An 8,160-nucleotide genomic window follows, 5' to 3' on the forward strand; every position below is an offset into this window, starting at 1 on the left:
CATCTGCCATATCTATGTAATTTTGCTTTATATATATATATATATAATATCCGTGTGTTATGTTAAAAAAAAAAAAAACTATTGGATTTTGAAATCAAATGCGATAAATGGGTTTAAGACATGTTATGTATACTATACGGTAGGATTTAAATTCAAGATTAGGCATCCGGACAATATTAACAGCAAAAGATAGAGCCATATGTGCACAAGTTTGCGAATATATAATTTTTGCTATTACTCTACATTATTTATTAATTCAATTTATGCTTCTAGCTACCTAGGGGACCCACTCCGTNNGAACACAAGGCCAATTAACAGACAAAATGAAGAATGCGGGCAAATCCTAAATTAACTTAATCGAGAAGAGATAACAATCGATAACAAAGGTGAATGAACCAGAAGAAATTACCTATGGAGCCCGAACTGGAAGCTGGAGAAAAAACGATTCGAGCCTCGGAATAACGTAATCGTTTGTTCTTACCAAAGAACAAATGAACACGTTATTTCGTGACTTGAATCCAACGCAGAACTCAGGGAATCCAAAAAAAAATGAGCAAACCCAAATTCCTAGAATTCTGCCATCGCCATGATTTAGATTCGAACAGTTCCGCTAACATTTGAGAGAAACCAATGAGGATTTAGGGATGATAGAGGTCGGAGGAGGGTAGGGTGTGAATTTGGATGAGTTTGGATGATTTAGGGTTTTTACCGGAGATTTCGATCTAAGATTTGAGAAGATCGGCTAGGATTTGAGGGATGGGATTTAGGTATTTGGAAAGAGGAGGGGACGGGGATTCAATGGTGTAATTTTTGGGTCCATTGGAGCATCGCCGCCGCCGGCGACGATTTCCGGCCGGCGGAGATGGGAGGAGGACGGTGGGGTAACGCCGGCGTTACAGGGAGTACGAGGAGGGTGAGGGATGTTTTAGGGTTTTGGGTATAATGTCGGACACTTTTATCTGAATTGAAGGATCAATCCAGGCCGTTGGATTTGAGGGGATGGACGGTCATGATTAAACGACGTCAAAACGACGTCGTTTTGAGTATGGGGCAATTGGACCAGGCAGGGCGTTTGGGCCAGTGGTTTGGTCCGGTTTTGAATGACTTTTGGGCTTAAAATTGAATTTTGGCCCAAAATTTGGTCTTTCATCAAGACCATTCTTTTATTTTATTTTTACTCTTTTCTTTTGTTAGCCTTTTGTATTTACTTATTATTTTTTCTGATTTTATAAAATGTTAAAACAAAACAAAGACCTAATTAATCTATTTAACTCCTAAAATTATTTAAAATTCTATTTAAAGATAAATGCAACAATTAACAATTAAACGTGTAAAGAACTATTTTTTGCAATTTTCTTTAACTTTGTTCTAAAACTAACTAATACTAAAATTGTGACATTAAATCCCTAAATGCAAATGCCTATTTGTATTTTCATATGAATAAAATGCAACCAATTAACACAAAAATGTAGCAAAAAATTCACAAAAATTGTAAAATAATAGAGAAATCAATTATTTGAGACTTTTGGAAATAGTTTGCTTAGGGCAAAAATCACGTGCTCACACACATAATAAAACATATAGACTATTTTGAGTTAAATTTGTAATAGGTATAATATTTGAGGACAAAGTCTTTCACGCGCTACAAACACACATAATAAAACAATAGACAAGTCGAATAGGGAAGATAAAACACAAAATGGTGATATGTTGAAAACTAAAGGATAAATACACTCAAAAAACAAACAAAACATAAAATAACAAAGACAGAACAAAGGCAATTTACGGTATCTTTGGACTACTTGAAATATTAAAATTATCCTCCTACATCTAAAGCAATGTTAAACTCTACTGTCAGAAAATCGGAAGGAATCTCTGTTTTCTCGATTAATAAATAGAATTTTCTAAAAATGAAGTATCTCCACAATGAAAAACAAAAATGCATAAAATGTGAAAAACAAATATTATAGTTTAACCTATCTACAGTAATCTAGTGTACAACGTATCTGCACAAGCGAAACACAAATTGATTTATAAAAAAATTTCCCAGGCAAATAAGCATTCGGAGCAGCTAATTACAATTTTGAGTGTCAAAAAGCACAATCTCCTAACGGGGTATCTGAAATAAAAATTATGGACTTACTCTAAAAAAGATGAGTCAGGCATATCATCTCTTTGGGTGCATAGTCTGTTTCAATGATTATTATTATTATTAATAATCACATTATGAAACAGGAAAAAATAGAGAGATTGAAACTCAAGCTGGTAAAGCAATCATACCATGCGTATATTGGCAGTAACCACAGATCAGCCCATCCTCCCTCTCTTGTTGTTCATCTCCAATTTCAGAATGCATCTTTAGATAGGTTAATCTGCAGGAAAAAAAAAAGCGTAAATCAAGAGTCCCAATCTTTGAACGAACTTTCATACTAATTTTTTTTTATAAGACCGTTCAATCCTAAACTGATTAATTAGTAGCAGAAGACAAATTTCATAAAAAAATCATAATAAATGAGCAAATCAGGAATAATTACTGACACGTATGTAAAAAGTCTAGAAAGAATAATGCAAAACAGAAGAAAGCGAACATTCACCAACCAAAATTTGGTTTAGCAATAGAAGAAGTGCAAAAAATAAAGAAAATTGCACAAACAACTAACTAAATTAGAGAGCTCGCAGGAGATTCAAATAGAAAAAATATGGATAAACTATTTGCAGAGGCCAACAGGAGAACATTGAGAGAAATCGAAAAGGGGGAAAATACGATAGAGCAGAGTAACGCAGATGAAAACAATGAGAAGGCTCTGCAGGTCATGGCGCTTACTCAGCAATTTTTAGGCTAAGGATATAATAGCAGGGCAGGGCTAACTAATAACTCTAGACATCAAAGAAAACATAATTCATTTTTTCACAGGCTTTCTTATTTCACGAACAACCAAGTTAAAAAGCTATGTTCTTCACTAAAAAAGAATCAAACTTTTAATTTCTTTTAAAAGAACCAAGTAGTTTTCTGCAGAGGAAATCATCGAATTGACCAAAATCATCGTTCTTTCAGCTGTTGCCTCTTAGAGTTCTTACTTGAGTACTTTTGCTACAAAAATCACAAATTCTCCATCAAATAGTGCACCTAAACCGTCTACAGTAACAATTACTGAAGCAGAAAGTGTCAAATAGGTATAAATGACTTTAGAATTAGCATGTTAAATTATTTGGCCAAGTTTCTGTAATTCTGCAAGTTCTTAAAGGAAAAGATGTATTTTATTAGAGCATCTGCTGAACTACAAGTAAATTGTTTAAAACATGCAGCCGAACCCTTTTTATTCTAAAATTTTATCGACAAAAGCACAAATCTTTTTAAAAGTAGAATTATCATTATGTTGTGAGGTTTTAAAGTATAAAACTTCATTGTTGCATAAATCAAACGTAGCAGAAAAACAAAAGGAAAATATGGAATCGAATTAGTATGAACTAAACTCACCCCGGAAGCACAATTCATTGAAGAATTTTCTCAAACACTTAGAGAACAAAAGCCTTGGCATGTTAAATTTCTATACACAGAAGCCTAATTCTTCAAGAAACGCAAATTTCTAACATGCCTTCAAAGATGAAAGAAGCACAAGATGAGGACCAGCGTACACACCAGAAAATAACAGTCTAGCAAGGAAAATTCATTGAAGTGCAATTAACAACAACAAAAAGAACAACAACAGCGAGAGAGCAGAGATTACAAATGTAAAAAATGGAACTCCACGCGTTGAGCAACAAAGAAACCCAAGTGCCGATCTTAATCTAGGCGGCTACTTTGCTGCTGTCAGTGTTAGGGTGCCTACAGGTGTTCTAAGAGAAATTAAAGACTAAACCTGAAATGACCAGAATACCCTTTAGCGGGAAGCACACATGACGACCTCGAGCTGCTTCTAGGTAAGTAATATATATATACTAGGTAAGGCTAGCACGTGCCAGCACGGGCCCAATATTATAAAAATTAAAATTATTATTATATAAACTTTGTTCAAGTATGAAATTGCATACATAAAAGTTAACACATGTAAGTTTTAATCAAATCAGACATAAACATCACAAACTAATTGCTAGATACTATTTACATACATTTTGGAACAAAATATTCACTCATGGATGGTTCCAACTCTAAAGAGATTAAAGCAACTGAGGCAAACTTCCAAGAATGTTGAAAGACTATCTGCTTGTAATGGCTGACAGCCACGTTCCTCGACTTCTATTGCCACTTGCACAACGCAACCTTCTAACTGTGAGATGCAGGTTGATACAAGAGCATCCTACAAGCAACAATAGAGTATCAATAGCTAAAGGTATATCTGTATTTGAAAGAAGTATGTCGATAAGTTATCAAGTAAGACGCTTGTTCTAAAGAATAAAAAGGGAATATTTTGTTATAGAATAAAGCATAAGAGTTTACATGATCTTACATTACAAGCAAGGGATATTGAATACAAAAAGATCACACATGCTAATGCAAAATATATGTTTCAGCAAGCAGACAATAGTCAATTTTATGGCTTGCTGCAATACAGAGAATATCTAGGCAAAACTATGTATAATGCAGCCATGAAGTGAATAATAAAAAGAAGCCACAAAGATATATTACCCGTGGATTTGTCCCAGTTGCAATAGTACGATTTACCCAGTTTACGTCATGTCTAATAGTGCACAAGTGCCATTTCGTTCTTCTTTTTCCCTCTTTCTGTATTGATAGTACTGCAAATCTCCCTCATTGGTCAAATAGCTCCATGTGCTAATTGCAGATGTAGTCTTATGTAGGAAAAAAAATAAAGGATCCAGCCAGCTCATCCTATCCTTTCCAAATTTAGTTATACAGAGAATGTAGTTTTGTGGTACCAAGTAAAAAACCTATCCAATAGTATTTACTGTAGTTTTATCTGTTTTGTATATTCTGTTACATGAATTACATCATCATATAACAAGTTATTGATTCTTACTCCCGTTATCTCATCACTATTCATTATGATATGAAGCGCATAATAGAATGTGTGATTAGTTCTAGCCTCCATTCCAACATAGACCAGTAGAATTCACCTCTATCCTTCAACCAAAATCTTCAGTGTGATGTAAATAAACAAAAGCACACTTTGGTTATAGCTATTGATAAAGCTAATGGAATCTAGCATCTAATCCATACTATTTATATTTTTTTTCATTTTTTGCACCAAAGTACGGGGGAAAAATCAAGGAAAGATCAAACCGATGTTCTACCACCTTGAAAGCATTCTATGCTTCTCTCCAAAAACAAGCCAACAGTGTGAAGTAAAGAAGAACCACAAACATGCTACTGGGAGAACATATTTAAATCGTTACAATCTATATTTGAAGGAGATATGCAGCACACACCCTTCCTTTTGTGCTAATGTTGTATGAGCTCCTAAGTTCATTCTGATTAATCTGAGCTTCTAAATTCTTATAAGTGCATTCATGTTAATTTATCTATTTTTCAACACTATTGAGGCAATATGTCTAAAAGACCAAATCAATTCTCATTTAACATCATTTTTATATATCATTCACTTCTAGTTATTTAATCACTTTGCATAACTACCTACCTCCTCGGCTGATATCTAAAGACAATCTAAAAAGATTCTATAGCATAGTAAACTAAAAAAAGACGCAATTGTTTCATTCTTATAACGACGTATATCCAAATATTATTATCATCTATCTTATATCTGCATAAAAACTGCAGCACTTCTAAGCTTAAACTGTGGGGGTTAAAGTAGTCTACACCACAAATGAGATGGCAATATTCAAAAAGATCAATGTTCTCTATCAATGGATTATCATACTAATTCAAAGTTTCTCAATTTAAAGATGGTTGTGGAGCAACGAACTTAGAGGCAAATATCTGGTTTGAGCCAATTCAAGAACCTACAAACTTTGTAAGTTTTCACTTGTTTTTATTCTCCCTACCAATCTTATAATATTATTTTTTAAATTAAAACTCTAACTATACCTATCTCTTCCTGCCATGAAAAATGCACTTGAAGAACAACCAATTAAAAGCACCAAACTCCAAGTCATTAGGACAACTGCCAAAAAATTAAGAATTTTATGGTCTTTTTTTATTAAATTTTATACATTTGATGATTAAATTTCGGCTTTAAGTCTATAATATGAAAGAAGAACTTAGATTTCTGTTCACATTAAATTTCACATTACCTTAAGCATAGTTAACACTTAACACTAATAAAGTTCTTTTATGATACAGTAGAAACATCATACCTAGTTGCCCAACACTTTGCCCATTGAATGAAAATGTAAAATAAGGCAGCCTTAGCAGAAAAATTAAGAGTGTATCTAATTAGTTTGTCAACAACGGTAGTTCCTAAAATTATATTTTAATTGACTAAATATTGATCTGGATTTGTTTACCTTTCACATAGACAATATATCTCCTCTAGAGTGTGGACGTCATCATAGAAAATGCCACCTGCAAAGTAAGACAAAGTTGAGCAAATTTTTGTTTGAACACAAAAAAGAAACCTGATTGTTGATTCAATACATACTAAATATAGACATAAAATTGGCCTAAGATTTGGAATACATTGCTCTAAAGATAAAGCTAGAAGCAAAATACTTGCAATAATTTCTTTATTTTCACTATTGCTTTAGACACACATTATGAAAAATCCATACCAAGAGTCAATGCGTGTAAATTTTTTTCCCCAGTATCAGGTCAAGTGCTTAAACGAAGAAAAAAAAAACAGTTTCATCTTAGATATATGTACTCAAATAATAGAGTCGGTCAACAAAAGTTCCCTTAGTGGATAGTTTTAAAATTGACAGTTTACCTACTAAAAAATATCAATTAATAATCATCACAAAGTATTATATTTGTCTTACACAAATACCACAATTTTTTGACTTGCCAATTCTACTTTTGAAACAAAAATCAACTCAAATCCGAGTTCTTCAGAAGGAAATAACATAGTAATTTACGAAGCAATGAAAGTACTGTTATTGCAAAATATCTAATAGTCAAATATTTCTGTTGCAAAAATTGGGGCAATTATGCTCTACTTTAATTAGTAGAAGACATCATTCACAAATCATAAATATAGTATTAGGCAATTTTCAAACCCAAATTCTACACCTGATTACCTTGAATTTGTGGAAACTTTCTGAAAAGGTAGATTTTGCTGAACTACATATATGGATTACATATGCGTATGTCTTCCTTTCTCTGCTCCTTTTCGCTTCTACATCTGTTAACTCCTTCTCCAATTTAGCTTACCTGCAAACCCGTTTTCAAGAGAGTCAATAAAATATTGGACTTTATAAAAAAAAAGAGATATACACCATCTAAAAAGAAAAAGAATTACATAACAGCAATGAGAGTTGATCCAGAAAACAAAAAGATAAAGAAGATCGACAGAGCATCACGACATATATACCTTACTATCTGGGTGATAAAATTAAGAATTGTTGAGCATCGCAGCACACAAAGCCCTAAAATTTCAAAATCGAAGTACGTGAAGCACCCAGGAAATCACGAAATTCAAAAACTCAGCAAGTTAGAGCTTAAAAATGCAATTTTACCATCCGATTTAACACACACCAGCCAGTAGGTTGCAAAATTAAAAATCATGACGAAAACCTAAAAGAAGAAAAGAGGGAAAAGGGATCTTGGAAAAATGTGACGACCCGGCCAATCGTCATGAGTTCCGCTCCATTTCCCCTATTTCTGCTTCTTTATGCCTTGTTTATTTGTGTTTTGAGGTATCGGGTTGGTCGGGTTGGATTCGAACTGGTTTTGGTGAAGTTTGAGACACTTAGTCTCTTTTAGGAAGGCTTAAGTTGGAAAAATCAACCGGATATTGACTCATGTGTTAGAGGGCTCGGATGTGAGTTCCGATGGTTCGACTAGCTTCGGGAGGTGATTTATGACTTAGGAGTGTGATCGGAATGGGTTTTGGAGGTCCGGATTAGATTTAGGCTTGAATTGGCGAAGTTGATATTTTGGCGATTTTCGGTGGGTAGGCGAAATTTTTATATAAGGGTAGCTCCGTTATGTGATTTGGGATGTGTGTGCGAAATTTCAGGTCATTCGGACATGGTTTGGTTGGGTTTTTGATCAAAAGCGTATTTCGGAAGATTTTAGAAACTTAG

The 8,160-nt window shown here is 33.7% G+C and overlaps 1 long non-coding RNA gene across 1 annotated transcript; it reads right to left on the reverse strand.

Moving 5' to 3' along the window:
* Window positions 3,977-7,757, reverse strand: LOC109231313. The gene is made up of 5 exons (XR_002068790.1): window positions 7,591-7,757; window positions 7,446-7,500; window positions 7,153-7,285; window positions 6,424-6,481; window positions 3,977-4,298 (listed from the first exon to the last, which is right to left on the reverse strand). It is a non-coding gene; the product is annotated as an uncharacterized LOC109231313 (long non-coding RNA).

The sequence above is a fragment of the Nicotiana attenuata genome, chromosome 8 (genome assembly GCF_001879085.1).
Source record: "Nicotiana attenuata strain UT chromosome 8, NIATTr2, whole genome shotgun sequence".
Lineage (NCBI taxonomy): Eukaryota > Viridiplantae > Streptophyta > Magnoliopsida > Solanales > Solanaceae > Nicotiana > Nicotiana attenuata.